General features: G+C 42.0%; 1 long non-coding RNA gene across 1 annotated transcript; it reads right to left on the minus strand.

Moving 5' to 3' along the window:
• Window positions 1-4680: 4680 nt before the first annotated feature.
• Window positions 4681-10036, minus strand: LOC134295191 (uncharacterized). Its single transcript, XR_010001734.1, has 2 exons — window positions 6624-10036; window positions 4681-6483 (listed from the first exon to the last, which is right to left on the minus strand). It is a non-coding gene; the product is annotated as an uncharacterized LOC134295191 (long non-coding RNA).
• Between the last annotated feature and the right edge of the window lie 8544 nt (window positions 10037-18580).

Consider the following 18580-nt stretch of genomic DNA (forward strand, 5'->3'; position numbering starts at 1 on the left):
AAATGAGGAAAATAATGCAATATATTTTGCAAAGAAAAGATCCATTAATTGCAAAAATGAGGAAAATAATGCTATATATTTTGCAAAGAAAAGGTGCATCTATTAATTGCAAAAATTGAGAAAAATAATGCAATATATTTTGCAAAAGGATGCATCTATTAATGGCAAAAATTGAGAAAAATAATGCAATATATTTTGCAAAAGGATGCATCTATTAATGGCAAAAATTGAGAAAAATAATGCAATATATTTTGCAAAAGGATGCATCTATTAATTGCAAAAATTGAGAAAAATAATGCAATATATTTTGCAAAAGGATGCATCTATTAATGGCAAAAATACGGAAAATTACGCAATGTATTTTGCAATACAGTGATCCATTTATTAATTGCAAAAATAAAAAAACAATGCTCCGTTTATTGCATTTACTCATTGCAAAGTAAGGAAAACAATGCCATATATGTTTTGCAAAGCACGGCGGCAAAAAAATTAATTGAAAAAAATATATAAGGATAACAACGCAATGTATTTTGCAAAGAAAGCAAATGCAAAAAAAAAAAAAAAAACCCTGAGAAAGAATATACCTTCCTTGCAAAGGTTCGGGAAAAGGAAGAATGCAATCTATTTGCAAAGGAAAAGAATAATTAAATGCAAAAAAAAAGGTCATCTAGCTTGACCTCTGCTTTGCATCACAATCCCGGCTTTTATCCCATTCATTTGCAGCCTTCCGTTCCCTTCATTTGCATTTGCATTTGCTTTTTTTTTTTTTTTCAAACCATTTGCTTCCTTTTCTTTGCCAACGTTTTTGCATCATTTTCTTTGCAATGATTTTTCCATCTATTTTTTTTGCAAATATTTTGCATCGTTTGCTTTGCAAATATTTTTGCATCCGTTTTTCACTAATATTTTGCATCGTTTACTTTGCAAATATTTTGCATGCATTTTTCGCCAACATTTTGAATCCTTTTCTTTGCAAATATTTTGCACCCATTTTTGCAAATATTTCTGCATCCGTTTCTCACTAATATTTTGCATCCATTTCTCACTAATATTTTTCATCATTTTCTTTGCAAATATTTTGCATCATTTCCTTTGTAAATATTTTGCACCCATTTTTGCAAATATTTCTGCATCCATTTCTCAGTAATATTTTGCATTTATTTCTCACTAATATTTTTCATCTTTGCAAATATTTTGCATCAATTTTTCGCTAATATTTTGCATCATTTTCTTTGCAAATATTTTGCACCCATTTTTGCAAATATTTTTGCATCCATTTCTGACTAATATTTTGCATCTATTTCTCACTAATATTTTTCATCATTATCTTTGCAAATATTTTGCATCATTTCCTTTGTAAATATTTTGCACCCTTTTTGCAAATATTTTGCACCCATTTTTGCAAATATTTTGCATCCATTTCTGACTAATATTTTGCATCCATTTCTCACTAATATTTTGCATCATTTTCTTTGCAAATATTTTGCATCATTTTCTTTGTAAATATTTTGCACCCATTTTTGCAAATATTTTTGCATCCATGTTTTGCAAATATTTTGCACTTATGTTTGCAAATATTTTGCATCCATGTTTCGCAAATATTTTGCATCGTTTTCTTTGTAAATATTTTGCACCCATTTTTGGTAATATTTTGCATCCATGTTTTGAACACATCCATCAACGTTTTGCAAATATCACTGTCTCTGCTAATATTTTTGCATCGATTTTTTGCAAATATTTTGCATCATTTTCTTTGTAAATATTTTGCATCCATGTTTTAAACATATCCATCCACGTTTTACAAATATTTTGCATCACTGTCTCTCTAATAATTTTGCATCCATTTTTTGCAAATATTTTGCAACCATTTTTTGCAAATATTTTGCAACCATTTTTGCAAATATTATGCACCCACGCTTTGCAAATATTTTGCACCCATTTTGCAAATATTTTGCAACCATTTTTGCAAATATTATGCACCCACGCTTTGCAAATATTTTGCATCAATTTTTCACCAATATCTTGCATCTTTTTGCAGCATCCATTTTTTGCAAATACTTTGCACCCACTTTTTGTTAATATTTTGCACCCATATATTGCATGTTTGCAAATATTTTGCGTCCATTTCTCGCTAATATTTTGCAGCCATTTTTGGTAATATTTCACCTCCACGTTTTGAAAATATCTATTCATGTTTTGCAAATACTTTCCTTCTATATTTTTGTAAATATTTTTGCATCCATGTTTTGCAAATATTTTGTGTACATTTTTCGCTGATATATTTTGCACGCATTTTTCACTTAATATTTTTGCACCCATGTTTTGCAAATATTCTGCATCCTTTCTCTGCAAATACCTCACATTATATTTATTGCACTTAATAGACACATTCCTTCCTTTGTAAGTTGTCTGCATTTTGCAATCTTTCTTTTAATGTTTTGCAAAAAAAATGTATTATACTATTATTATTATCATATATTAGCATTGCCTGGATTATTTTATTATTATTATTATTATTATTATTATTATTATTATTTACTAGCATTGCCTGGTTATTTGAAAAAGTCAATTTTTTAATTGACCAAAACGCATAAGGTTGGGGGTGAACTACAACTCCCATCATGCCAGGTTAACTCCCAGAAAATCCATCAGTACTTAAAGCTTATGATGTTGGGCAAGTCTGCTCTGCCTAGATGCATCACAAGTGGGGTTCAGTGTGCTCTCTGACTGGGGGTCACAGTGGTCTCTGGAAGTGAGTGGAGGTACTACAAATCCCATCATCCATGGTCCATCCTACCCAAAACTTCACCAGGACGTAAAGTGGGTCATGGGGAGTCTGTGTGCCAAGTTTGGTCCTGGTCCATCACTCGTGAGGGTCACAGTGGTCTCTGGAAGTGAGTGAATGTACTGCAAATCCCATCATCCTTGGTCCATCCTTCTCCAAACAACACCATGATGTAAAGTGGGTCATGGGGAGTCTGTGTGCCAAGTTTGGTCCAGTTCCGTCATTCGTGGGGGTCACAGTGGTCTCGAAGTGAGTGAATGTACTGCAAATCCCATCATCCATGGTCCATCCTCCTCCAAACTTCACCAGAACATAAAGAGAGTCATTGGGGTTGTGTGCGCCAAGTTTGGTCCCAATCCGTCATTCGTGGAGGTTGCAGTGACCTCTGGAAGTGAGTGAAGGTACTGCAAATCCCATCGTCCAGGGTCCATCCTCCCCCAAACTTCACCAGAACATAAAGAGAGTCATTGGGGTTGTGTGTGCAAAGTTTGGTCCTGGTCTGTCATTCATGGAGGTCCCAGAGGGCTCTGGAAGTGAGTGAAGGTACTGCAAATCCCATCATCCATGGTCCGTCCTCCCCCAAAACGCACTGGGACATAAAATAGGTCATAGGGAGTCTGTGTGCCAAATTTGGTCCCGGTCCGTCATTCATGGGGGTCACAGTGGTGTCTGGAAGTGAGTGAATGTACTGCAAATCCCATCATCCTTGGTCCATCCTCCTCCAAACTTCACCAGAACATAAAGAGAGTCATTGGGGTTGTGTGTGCCAAGTTTGGTCCCGGTTCGTCATTCATGGGGGTCACAGTGGTCTCTGGAAGTGAGTGACGGTACTGCAAATCCCATCATCCTTGGTCCGTCCTCCCCCAAAACACACTGGGACATAAAGTAGGTCATAGGGAGTCTGTGTGCCAAGTTTGGTCCCGGTCCGTCATTCATGGGGGTCACAGTGGTCTCTGGAAGTGAGTGAATGTACTGCAAATTCCATTATCCTTGGTCCATCCTCCTCCAAACTTCACCAGAACATAAAGAGAGTCATTGGGGTTGTGTGTGCAAAGTTTGGTCCTGGTCTGTCATTCATGGAGGTCCCAGAGGGCTCTGGAAGTGAGTGAAGGTACTGCAAATCCCATCATCCGTGGCCCATCCTTCTCCAAACAACACTAGGACGTAAAGTGGGTCATGGGAAGTCTGTGTGCCAAGTTTGGTCCCGGTCCGTCATTCATGGGGGTCACAGTGGTGTCTGGAAGTGAGTGAAGGTACTGCAAATCCCATCGTCCAGGGTCCATCCTCCCCCAAACTTCACCAGAACATAAAGAGAGTCATTGGGGTTGTGTGCGCCAAGTTTGGTCCCGATCCGTCATTCGTGGAGGTTGCAGTGGTCTCTGGAAGTGAGTGACGGTACTGCAAATCCCATCATCCTTGGTCCATCCTCCTCCAAACTTCACCAGAACATAAAGAGTGTCATTGGGGTTGTGCGCGCCAAGTTTGGTCCCGATCCGTCATTCGTGGAGGTTGCAGTGGTCTCTGGAAGTGAGTGAAGGTACTGCAAATCCCATCATCCAGTGCTCTCTGGATGTAGGTGAACTACAACTCCCACAACTCCCAGTCCCTACAGCTCCCTATAAACCAGGCTCAATTCTCTCTAGTATGTTCAGTTGCCGACCAATTCCTCTCAGTTTGCTGTGCGCCAAAGGAAAGGGCAGGAAAGGGTTAAGGGAGAGGCAGTGGGCGGGGTTATGCAAATGCCGCACCAAGGGAGAGAGAAGAACGCTGGGAGGTGGCGCTCACTGTAACCTGCAATGTCAGTGGAGGGAGGGCTAAATTCCTCATTATTTCCCTTCATTTCCTCATTATTTCCCTTAATTTCCTCTTCATTTCCCTCGGTTTTCTTATTTCCCTGCATTTCCTCATTATTTCCTTTCATTTCCTTATTATTTCCCTTAAATTCCCCCTCATTTCCCTTCATTTCCTTATTATTTCCCTTCCTCATTATTTCCTTTCATTTCCTTAAATTCCTCATTTCCTCATCATTTCCCTCCATTTCCTCATTTCCCTTCATTTCCTCATTATTTCCTTTCATTTCCTTAAATTCCTCCACATTTCCCTTCATTTCCTCATCATTTTCCTCCATTTCCTCATTATTTCCCTTCATTTCCTCATTATTTCCTTTCATTTCCTTATTATTTCCCTTAAATTCCCCCTCATTTCCCTTCATTTCCTCATTATTTCCCTTCATGTCCTCATCATTTTCCTCCATTTCCTCATTATTTCCCTTCATTTCATTATTTCCCTTCATTTCATTATTTCCCTTCATTTCCTCCTTATTTCCCTGCATTTCCTCATTACTTCCTTTCATTTCCTTAAATTCCTCCATATTTCCCTTCATTTCATCATTTCCCTCCATTTCCTCATTTCCCTGCATTTACTCATTATTTCATTTCATTTCCTTATTATTTCCCTTAAATTCCCCCTCATTTCCTTTCATTTCCTTATTGTTTTCCTTGAATTCCACATTTCCCTTCATTTCCTCATTATTTCCCTCCAGTTCATGCCTATTTCATTTGATTTCCTCATTATTTCTCATTTCCTCCTCATTTCCCCCATTTTATTTCTCTTCATTTCCCTTACATTTATCCTCATTTCTCATTTCCTCATTATTTCTTCAAATTTCCTCTTCATTTCCTTCTCATTTCCTTATTATTTTCCTTACATTTATCCTCATTTCTCATTTCCTCATTATTTCTTCAAATTTCCTCTTCATTTCCTTGTCATTTCCTTATTATTTTCCTTAAATTCCCTCATTTCCTCATTTTCCATTTCCTCATTTCCCTGAATTTCCCTCATCATTTCCCTCCAGTTTATGCTTATTTCCCTTCATTTCCTCCTCATTTCCCTGTTTTCTTATTTCCCTTCATTTCCTCCTCATTTCCCTGTTTTCTTATTTCCCTTCATTTCCTCCTCATTTCCTCATCTCCCTTCATTTCGTCTTCATTTCCCTCAGCTTTCTTATCTCCCTTCATTTTCCTTTTCATTTCCTGCAGTTTTATTTCCCTTCATTTCCTTTTATTTCCTTATGATTTCCCTTAAATTCCGTTTGAGAATGATGGACCATGGATGATGGGATTTACAGTACCTCCACTCACTTCCAGAGACAACTGTGACCCCCACCAATGACGGACCTGGACCAAACTTGGCACACAGAGACTACATGACCCACTTTATGTCCTGGTGAAATTTGGAGGAAGACGGACCATGGATGATGGGATTTGCAGTACCTTCACTCACTTCCAGAGACCACTGTGACCCCCACGAATGAGGGAACGGGACCAAACTTGGCACACAGAGACTACATGACCCATTTTATGTCCTGGTGAAGTTTGGAGGAAGACGGACCATGGATGATGGGATTTGCAGTACCTCCACTCACTTCCAGAGACCACTGTGACCCCCACGAATGACGGACCTGGACCAAACTTGGCACACAGAGACTACATGACCCACTTTATGTCCTGGTGAAGTTTGGAGGAAGACGGACCCTGGATGATGGGACTTGCAGTACCTTCACTCACTTCCAGAGACCACTGTGACCCCCACGAATGAGGGAACGGGACCAAACCTGGCACATAGACCCCCAATGCCCCACTCTATGTCCTGGTGCGGTTTGTGGGAAGATGGACCATGGATGATGGGATCTGCAGTACCTCCACTCACTTCCAGAGACCACTGTGACCCCCACCAATGACCGACTTGGACCAAACTTGGCACACAGAGACTACATGACCCACTATGTCCTGGTGAAGTTTGTAGGAAGATGGACCATGGATGATGGGATCTGCAGTACCTCCACTCACTTCCAGAGACCACTACGACCCCCACGAATGAGGGAACGGGACCAAACCTGGCACATAGACCCCCAAAGACCCACTCTATGTCCTGGTGCGGTTTGTGGGAAGATGGACCATGGATGATGGGATTTTCAGTACCTTCATTAACTTTCATAGGCCACTGTGACCTCTACAAATGATGGACCAGGACCAAACTTGGCACACAGACTCCTCGTGACCCACTTTACATCCTGGTGAAGTTTGGGGGAAGATGCACCATGGATGATGGGATCTGCAGTACCTTCACTCACTTCCAGAGACCACTACAACCCTCACAAATGACGGAACGGGACCAAACCTGGCACATAGACCCCCAATGACCCACTTTACATCCTGGTGAAGTTTGTGGGAAGATGGACCATGGATGATGGGATCTGCAGTACCTTCACTCACTTCCAGAGACCACTACAACCCTCACAAATGACCGGCATGGACCAAACATGGCACACAGAGTCCCCATGACCAACAGAACAGACATTTTTTTGGGGGGGAGGATTATCTTAATTTATGGAAGTTATAGTTGACCTGCACCCAGAGAAACTGACCCACACCGACAATGGACCAAACTTGGCACAGAGAAGTCCCATGACCAGCAAGGGTTTCTGGGAATAGACCTTAATTTTGGGAGTTGTAGTTCGCCCTTATCAAGAAAGCACTGAACCCAGTCGATGTGAGATCTGGACCAAACTTGACCAAACACAGATCCAACATAACCAACTGTGTATACAGGCAGGGTTTGGGGTGACTGGCCCATTATTGTGGGAATTGCAGTTCACCTTTCTAATGAGAAAGATTGGCTTTTTTCCCTAAGAAATAGACCTACAAATTACCAAACGGATACTATCTAACAACCAAATAAGTATAGATGAGGTTTAAAAAAGTAGAAATCTGTGGTAAATAAGGCTGACAGAAAGGGAAATAAGTACAAATCTGAGGGAAATAAGTCGAATACTGAGGAAAATAAGTATAAATCTGAGGTAAATAAGTACAAATCTGAGGTAAATAAGTACAAATCTGAGGTTAAAAGGACAATCCTGAGGTAAATAAGGCTAAACTGAAGGGAAGTAAGTCGAAATCTGAGTTAAATAAGAGCAAATATGAAGTAAATAAGGATAAATCTGAGGGAAATAATGATGGATGAAAGGGAAATAAGTAGAAATCTGAGGGAAATAAGTAGAAATCTGAGGTAAATAAGTCGAATACTGAGGTAAATAAGTACAAATCTGAGGTTAAAAGGACAATTCTGAGGTAAATAAGGCTAAACTGAAGGGAAGTAAGTCGAAATCTGAGCTAAATAAGAAGAAATATGAAGTAAATGAGGATAAATCTGAGGGAAATAATGATGGATGAAAGGGAAATAAGTAGAAATCTGAGGGAAATAAGTACAAATCTGAGGTAAATAAGTACAAATCTGAGGTAAATAAGTACAAATCTGAGGTTAAAAGGAAAATTCTGAGGTAAATAAGGCTAAACTGAATGGAAGTAAGTCGAAATCTGAGCTAAATAAGAAGAAATATGAAGTAAATAAGGATAAATCTGAGGGAAATAATGATGGATGAAAGGGAAATAAGTAGAAATCTGAGGGAAATAAGTACAAATCTGAGGGAAATAAGTCGAATACTGAGGAAAATAAGTATAAATCTGAGGTGAATAAGTACAAATCTGAGGTTAAAAGGACAATCCTGAGGTAAATAAGGCTAAACTGAAGGGAAGTAAGTCGAAATCTGAGCTAAATAAGAAGAAATATGAAGTAAATAAGGATAAATCTGAGGGAAATAATGATGAATGAAAGGGAAATGAGTAGAAATCTGAGGTAAATAAGTACAAATCTGAGGTAAATAAGTATGTCTGAGGTTAAAAGGACAATTCCGAGGTAAATAAGGCTAAATTGTAGGGAAATCATTATAAATGAAAGGGAAATCAGAAGAAATTGTGGTAAATAGATAAATTAAAGGGAAATAAGGTTAAATCTGGGGTAAATAATGGGAAATCAGACAGAAAAGGGGAAATCTGAGGAAAATAAGGAGAAATCTGAGGTAAAAAGGACAATTCTGAGGTAAATAAGGATACATTTGAGGTAAATAAAGCTAAATCTAAGGGAAATAAGAAGAAATTGAGGTAAAAAGGACAATTCTAATGTAAATAAGGCTAAATTGAAGGGAAATAGGTAGAAATCAGAGCTAAATAAGTAGAAATCTGAGGGAAATAAGGCAAAATTGAAGGGAAATAAGTAAATCTGAGGTAAATAATGGGGAATCTAAGGGAAATAAGGATAAATCTGAGGTAAATAATGGGAAATCTGACAGAAATGAGTGGAAATCTGAGGGAAATAGGACAATTCTGAGGTAAGTAAGGCTAAATTGAAGGAAAATGAGTAGAAATCGGAGCTAAATAAGCAGAAATCTGAGGAACATAAGGCTAAATTGAAGGGAAATGTGTAAATTTGAGGTAAATAATGGGAAATCTGACAAATAAGGATAAATCTGAGGTAAATAATGGGAAATCTGACAGAAATGAGTGGAAATCTGAGGTAAAAAGGACAATTCTGAGGTAAGTAAGGATACATTTGAGGTAAATAAGGCTAAGGTGAAGGGAAATAAGTAGAAATCTGAGGTAAATAATAGAAAATCTGAGGTTAAATAAAAAGGAAATATGCAGGAACGAGGCAAAAAAAGTGTAAATCTGAGGGAAATAAAGATAAATGAAAGGGAAATCAGTAGAAATTGAGGTAAACGAGGCTAAATTAACGGGAAATAAGGCTGAATCTGAGGTAAATAATGGGAAATCGGAAGGAAACGAAGCCTAACGAAGGAAGCAGTCGGCGCAGAATAATAATCAGGAAGGAATTCCTTCCTTTCTTCCTTCACACAAAAGACATGGAATTAAATAGAATTAAATGGTAATTTTCTTGGAGAGAGAGAAAGGTCGGAAACGGCCGAAACGGCCCTTAAATATATAAAATAAATCAATTAAATATCATTATTACTATTTGAAAAATATGTATCCGAAAATCACCTCACGAAAACACATGGGGGGAAAATGGAACTAACAAAACCTACTCGAGAAAATATATATTATTTCCTTTATAAACATTCAAATAAATGGCCAGAAAATATTATCTCGATTGTACATGTTCATATAAAATTGCCAGAAAATAAACAAAAAATTATTACTTCAATTGTAAATATTCATATAAATTGAAAATATTATTTGAATGGTAAATATTCATATAAATTGCCAAAAAAAATTATTATTTCAATGGTAAATATGAATGTAAATTGCCAAAAATATAAACACAAAAAATATTTCAATTGTATATGTTCATATAAATTGCCAGAAAATAAACAAAAAAAATTTACCTCAATGGTAAATATTCATATAAATCTTATTTCAACTGTAAATATTCATATAAATTGCCAAAAATAATAATATTTCAATGGTAAATGTTAATGTAAATTGCCAAAAATATAAACAAAAAAAATATTATTTCAATGGTAAATATTGGTTAAAAAATTGTTAAAAAATAAACAGAAAGAATAATACTATTTCAAAGGTTAATAATAATAATACTATTTCAAATTTATATTTCATATAATAATAATAATATATAATATAATATAATATAATAAATAATAATAAATAATATAAATAATATAAATAACAATAATACTATTTCACATTTATATTTCATATAATAATAATATATAATATATAATATATAATATAATAAATAATAATAAATAAATAAATAATATAAATAATAATAATACTATTTCACATTTATATTTCATATAAATTGCCAAAAAAAAACTGAAGAAATAATATTATTTCAAAGGTAAATATTCATATAAATTGCCAAAAAAAAAACACACACACACAAATAATATTATTTCTTCATATAAACCGTTAAAAAATAAACAGAAATAATAATACTATTTCACATTTATATTTCATATAAATTGCCAAAAAATAAACTGAAGAAATAATATTATTTCAAAGCTAAATATTCATATAAATTGCCAAAAAAAAAAAACACACACACAAATAATATTATTTCTTCATATAAACCGTTAAAAAATAAACAGAAATAATAATACTATTTCACATTTATATTTCATATAAATTGCCAAAAAAAACTGAAGAAATAATATTATTTCAAAGGTAAATATTCATATAAATTGCCACAAAAAAAAAAAACACACACACAAATAATATTATTTCTTCATATAAACCGTTAAAAAATAAACAGAAATAATAATACTATTTCACATTTATATTTCATATAAATTGCCAAAAAATAAACTGAAGAAATAATATTATTTCAAAGCTAAATATTCATATAAATTGCCAAAAAATAAACTGAAGAAATAATATTATTTCAAAGGTAAATATTCATATAAATTGCCAAAAAATAAACTGAAGAAATAGTATTATTTCAAAGCTAAATATTCATATAAATTGCCAAAAAATAAACACACAATATTATTTCTATCAAAAAGACTCAATTAAATTGTCCAAAAAAAAATGAACATGAAAAAATTATATTATTTCAATGGTAAAAAGACTCAAATAAATTGCCAATAAATAAATAAATATAATAATATTATTATGGTTAATATATTTTGATTTCCTCCCCTCATTAATATGCAAATTGGCGTAGGAAAGGGTTAAGGGAGAAGCCGTGGTCGGGATTATGCAAATTCCACATCAATGGAGAGAGAAATAATATTATTTCAATGGGAAATATGAATATTTACCCTCCATCCAAGGACATTGCAGGTTACAGTGAGTGCCACATCCCAGGATTCCTAATTTGCATGACTCCGCCCACTGCCTCTCCCTTAACCCTTTCCTATTCTTTCCTATAGCAGACAGCAAACAAGAGGCATTCATCAGCAAGTGAACAAGGGTTTTGGGGACTGAGTCAACAGGATGGGACTTGCAGTTCACCCTGCATCAAGAGCACTATGAAACCAACCAACAATACATCTGGACTGTACCTGCCACAGATGATGGGACTTGCAGTACCTTAACTCACTTCCAGAGACCACTGCGACCCCCACGAATGACGGACCGGGACAAAACTTGGCACACAGACTCCCCATGACCCACTTTACGTCCTAATGTTGTTTGGGGGAGGATGGACCACGGATGATGGGATTTGTAGTACCGTCATTCACGTCCAGAGACCAATGCTGCCGCCATGAATGAGGTACGGGGACCAAATTGGCACACATACTTCCCCATGACCTACTTTACGTTCTGGTGCAGTTTGGGGGAGGATGGACCACGGATGATGGGATTTGTAGTACCGCCATTCACGTCCAGAGACCACTGCGACCCCCACAAATGACGGACCGGGATAAAACTTGGCACACAGATTCCCCATGACCCACTTTACGTCCTAGTGTTGTTTGGGGGAGGATGGACCACGGATGATGGGATTTGTAGTACCGTCATTCACGTCCAGAGACCACTGCGACCCCCACAAATGACGGACTGGGGCAAAACTTGGCACACAGACTCCCCATGACCCACTTTACGTCCTAGTGTTGTTTGGGGGAGGATGGACCATGGATGATGGGACTTGCAGTACCTTCACCCTATTCACCACCAACTACCACAGTCCACGGCGACCCCTACGAATGATGGGCATGGACCACGCTTGGCAAACAGATCTCCCATGTCCCATTATATGACCCGATGCGGTGTGGGGGTGATGGAACATGGTTGCTGGGATTTGCAGTACCTTAACTCACATCCAGATCTTAGCGACCCCCACGAATGATTGGCATGAACCAAACTTGACACACAGACCCCACCCTATGACCCACATTACATCCTGGTGTGGTTTGGAGGGGTGATGCACCATGGGCGATGGGATTTGCAGTACCTTAACTCCCTTCCAGAGACCACTTCCACCCTCATGAATGACAGACCAGGGCCACACTTAGCACACATACTGACCCATGACCCATGTTAGATCCTGGTGAAGCTTGGAGGACAGGCTATGGATGATGGGATTTGCAGTACATTTACCCAATTCGGCTACCACAGATCACTGCGACCCACACGAATGACGGATATGGACCAAATTTGGCACACAGACACCCCGTGATCCACTCTACATCTTGTTGCAGTTTGGGGGAGTACGGACCATTGATGATGGGATCTGCAGTACTTTCACTCACTTCTAGAGCTCACTGTGACCCACACGAACGACGGATATGGACCAAACTTGGCACACAGACACCCTGTGATCCACTTGACATCTTGGTGCAGTATGGACCGTTGGTGATGGGATATGCAGTACCTTTGCTTACTTCTAGAGATCACTGTGACCCTCATAAATGACGGACATGGACCAAACTTGGCACACAGACACCCCGTGATCCACTCGACATCTTGGTGCAGTTTGGGGGAGTACGGACCATTGATGATGGGACTTGCAGTACATTTTCTCACTTCTAGGGAACACTGTGACCCCCACGAATGACGGACATGGACCAAACTTGGCACACAGAGACCCTGTGGTCCACTCTGTTAGTGTTTTTGTGATATTGAGTGAAATGTTTAATCTATTGTTGCTGTGGAATTGTGTGCGTTTGTTCCAGCAAGCATTCCAGCAGTCGAAAGGTTAACTGCAGCAAGCTCTGATTGATTGCTGGAAGGGCAAATGTACAGAATACCAGAACCTTCTCTTTAGCCCATTTATATAGGGGCTCTCACATACCAGAGGGTAATTGAGGTTTTATGGCTGGCATCTGTTCTTTGTCAGCCGACCGGAGATGTCAAAGATTGGAGATCATGCTGCTGCTGAAGAGTTGCTGTGCTATACATTTATGATGAGGTTATTTTGTTATTAAGCCCGCTCTCCCAATATAACGTACTGAAAATCCCATCATCTGTGGTCCCAAACTCTCCCAAACTGCTCCAGGGCATAAAGTGGTCAACATTGGGACTGTGTGCCAAGTTTGATCCAAGCCTGTCATTCGTGGAGGTCGCTGTGGTCTCTGGACATGAATGACGGTACAAGTCCCATCATCCATGGTCCATCCTCCCCTAAACTTCACCAGAACGTAAAGTGGGTCATGGGGGGCCTGTGTGCCAAGTTTTGTCCCGGTCCGTCATTCGTGGAGGTCGCTGTGGTCTCTGGATGTGAATGACGGTACTGCAGATCCCATCATCCGTGGTCCATCTTCCACCAAACTTCACCAGAACGTAAAGTGGGTCATGGGGGGCCTGTGTGCCAAGTTTTGCCCCGGTCCGTCATTCGTGGAGGTCGCTGTGGTCTCTGGATGTGAATGATGGTACTGCAGATCCCATCATCCGTGGTCGATCTTCCACCAAACTTCACCAGAACGTAAAGTGGGTCATGGGGGGCCTGTGTGCCAAGTTTTGCCCCGGTCCGTCATTCGTGGAGGTCGCTGTGGTCTCTGGATGTGAATGACGGTACTGCAGATCCCATCATCCGTGGTCCATCTTCCACCAAACTTCACCAGAACGTAAAGTGGGTCATGGGGGGCCTGTGTGCCAAGTTTTGCCCCGGTCCGTCATTCGTGGAGGTCGCTGTGGTCTCTGGATGTGAATGACGGTACTGCAGATCCCATCATCCGTGGTCCATCTCCCACCAAACTTCACCAGGACGTAAAGCTCTGATGGATTGCTGGAAGGGCAAATGACAAAGACTTCCGTTCGTGCTACCCGACAGGAAGATACATCCTGGTGTAGTTAAGTGGAGTATGGGCTGTTGATAATGGGACCTGCAGTACCTTTTCTCACTTCCAGAGATCACTGCAACGCCCACGAATGACGGACTGGGACCAAACTTGGCACACAGGCCCCCCATGACCCACTTTACGTTCTGGTGCAGTTTAGGGGAGGATGGACCATGGATGATGGGACTTGTAGTACCGTCATTCATGTCCAGAGACCACAGCGACCTCCACGAATGACGGACTGGGGCAAAACTTGGCACACAGGCCCCCATGACCCACTTTACGTTCTGGTGCAGTTTAGGGGAGGATGGACCATGGATGATGGGACTTGAAGTACCGTCATTCATGTCCAGAGACCACTGCAACCTCCACGAATGACGGACCGGGACAAAACTTGGCACACAGGCCCCCCATGACCCACTTTACGTTCTGGTGCAGTTTAGGGGAGGATGGACCATGGATGATGGGACTTGAAGTACCGTCATTCATGTCCAGAGACCACTGCGACCTCCACGAATGACGGACCGGGACAAAACTTGGCACACAGGCCCCCCATGACCCACTTTACGTTCTGGTGCAGTTTAGGGGAGGATGGACCATGGATGATGGGACTTGTAGTACCGTCATTCACATCCAGAGACCACAGCGACCTCCACGAATGACGGACCGGGACAAAACTTGGCACACAGGCCCCCCATGACCCACTTTACGTTCTGGTGCAGTTTAGGGGAGGATGGACCATGGATGATGGGACTTGTAGTACCGTCATTCACGTCCAGAGACCACTGCAACGCCCACGAATGACGGACCGGAACCAAACTTGGCACACAGGCCCCCCATGACCCACTTTACGTTCTGGTGCAGTTTAGGGGAGGATGGACCATGGATGATGGGACTTGTAGTACCTTCATTCACATCCAGAGACCACAGCGACCTCCACGAATGACGGACCGGGACAAAACTTGGCACACAGGCCCCCCATGACCCACTTTACGTTCTGGTGCAGTTTAGGGGAGGATGGACCATGGATGATGGGACTTGTAGTACCGTCATTCACATCCAGAGACCACAGCGACCTCCACGAATGACGGAACGGGACCAAACTTGGCACACAGGCCCCCCATGACCCACTTTACGTTCTGGTGAAGTTTAGGGGAGGATGGACCATGGATGATGGGACTTGTAGTACCGTCATTCACATCCAGAGACCACAGCGACCTCCACGAATGACGGAACGGGACCAAACTTGGCACACAGGCCCCCCATGACCCACTTTACGTTCTGGTGAAGTTTAGGGGAGGATGGACCATGGATGATGGGACTTGTAGTACCGTCATTCATGTCCAGAGACCACAGCGACCTCCACGAATGACGGACTGGGGCAAAACTTGGCACACAGGCCCCCATGACCCACTTTACGTTCTGGTGCAGTTTAGGGGAGGATGGACCATGGATGATGGGACTTGTAGTACCGTCATTCACATCCAGAGACCACAGCGACCTCCACGAATGACGGAACGGGACCAAACTTGGCACACAGGCCCCCCATGACCCACTTTACGTTCTGGTGAAGTTTAGGGGAGGATGGACCATGGATGATGGGACTTGTAGTACCGTCATTCACATCCAGAGACCACAGCGACCTCCACGAATGACGGACCGGGACAAAACTTGGCACACAGGCCCCCCATGACCCACTTTACGTTCTGGTGAAGTTTAGGGGAGGATGGACCATGGATGATGGGACTTGTAGTACCGTCATTCACATCCAGAGACCACAGCGACCTCCACGAATGACGGACCGGGACAAAACTTGGCACACAGGCCCCCCATGACCCACTTTACGTTCTGGTGAAGTTTAGGGGAGGATGGACCATGGATGATGGGACTTGTAGTACCGTCATTCATGTCCAGAGACCACAGCGACCTCCACGAATGACGGACTGGGGCAAAACTTGGCACACAGGCCCCCATGACCCACTTTACGTTCTGGTGCAGTTTAGGGGAGGATGGACCATGGATGATGGGACTTGTAGTACCGTCATTCACATCCAGAGACCACAGCGACCTCCACGAATGACGGACCGGGACAAAACTTGGCACACAGGCCCCCCATGACCCACTTTACGTTCTGGTGAAGTTTAGGGGAGGATGGACCATGGATGATGGGACTTGTAGTACCGTCATTCATGTCCAGAGACCACAGCGACCTCCACGAATGACGGACTGGGGCAAAACTTGGCACACAGGCCCCCATGACCCACTTTACGTTCTGGTGCAGTTTAGGGGAGGATGGACCATGGATGATGGGACTTGTAGTACCGTCATTCACATCCAGAGACCACAGCGACCTCCACGAATGACGGAACGGGACCAAACTTGGCACACAGGCCCCCCATGACCCACTTTACGTTCTGGTGAAGTTTAGGGGAGGATGGACCATGGATGATGGGACTTGTAGTACCGTCATTCATGTCCAGAGACCACTGCAACCTCCACGAATGACGGACCGGGGCAAAACTTGGCACACAGACTCCCCTTGACCCACATTACGTCCTGGTGAAGTTTGGTGGGAGGTGGACCATGGATGATGGGACTTGTAGTACCGTCATTCATGTCCAGAGACCACTGCAACCTCCACGAATGACGGACCGGGGCAAAACTTGGCACACACGCCCCCCATGACCCACTTTACGTTCTGGTGCAGTTTAGGGGAGGATGGACCATGGATGATGGGACTTGTAGTACCGTCATTCATGTCCAGAGACCACTGCAACCTCCACGAATGACGGACCGGGACAAAACTTGGCACACACGCCCCCCATGACCCACTTTACGTTGTGGTGCAGTTTAGGGGAGGATGGACCATGGATGATGGGACTTGTAGTACCGTCATTCATGTCCAGAGACCACTGCAACCTCCACGAATGACGGACCGGGGCAAAACTTGGCACACACGCCCCCCATGACCCACTTTACGTTGTGGTGCAGTTTAGGGGAGGATGGACCATGGATGATGGGACTTGTAGTACCGTCATTCATGTCCAGAGACCACTGCAACCTCCACGAATGACGGACCGGGGCAAAACTTGGCACACACGCCCCCCATGACCCACTTTACGTTCTGGTGCAGTTTAGGGGAGGATGGACCATGGATGATGGGACTTGTAGTACCGTCATTCATGTCCAGAGACCACTGCAACCTCCACGAATGATGAACCGGGACAAAACTTGGCAAAAACATACTTCCCCATGACCCACTTTAACGTTCTGGTGCAGTTTGGGGGAGGATGGACCATGGCTGATGGGATTTGCAGTACCTTAACTCACATCCAGATCTTAGCGACCCCCACGAATGATGGGCATGAACCAAATTTGACACACAGACCCCACCCCCATGACCCACATTACATCCTGGTGTGGTTTGGAGGGGTGATGCACCATGGGTGATGGGATTTGCAGTACCTTCACCCACTTCCAGAGACCACTGTAACCCCCACATATAACGGACCTGGACCAAATTTGGCACAAAGACCCCCCATGACCCACTTTACATCCTGGGGCAGTTTGGTGGAGGATGGACCACGGACAATGGGATTTGCAGTACCTTCAGTCATCTCCAGAGACCACTGTGACCCCCACGAATGACAGACCTGAACCAAACTTGGCACACCGACTCCCCATGACCCTCTTTACATCCTGGTGCAGTTTGGATGAGAATGGACCATGGACGATGGGATATGCAGTACATTCACTCATTTCCAGAGACCAATGCGACCCACACAAATGACAGACCTGGACCAAACTTGGCACACCGACTCCCCATGACCCTCTTTACATCCTGGTGCAGTTTGGATGAGGATGGACCATGGACGATGGGATATGCAGTACATTCAATCATTTCCAGAGACCAATGCGACCCCCATAAATGACAGACCTGGACCAAACTTGGCACACCGACTCCCCATGACCCACTTTACATCCTGGTGCAGTTTGGGGGAGGACGGACTACGGACGATGGGATTTGCAGTACCTTCACCCACTTCCAGAGACCAATGCGACCCACACAAATGACAGACCTGGACCAAACTTGGCACACCAACTCCCCATGACCTGCTTTACATCCTGATGCAGTTTGGGGGAGGATGGACCACGGACGATGGGATTTGCAGTAGCTTCACTTACTTCCTGACACC

Source organism: Anolis carolinensis, unplaced genomic scaffold (genome assembly GCF_035594765.1).
Source record: "Anolis carolinensis isolate JA03-04 unplaced genomic scaffold, rAnoCar3.1.pri scaffold_94, whole genome shotgun sequence".
Taxonomy (NCBI): domain Eukaryota; kingdom Metazoa; phylum Chordata; class Lepidosauria; order Squamata; family Dactyloidae; genus Anolis; species Anolis carolinensis.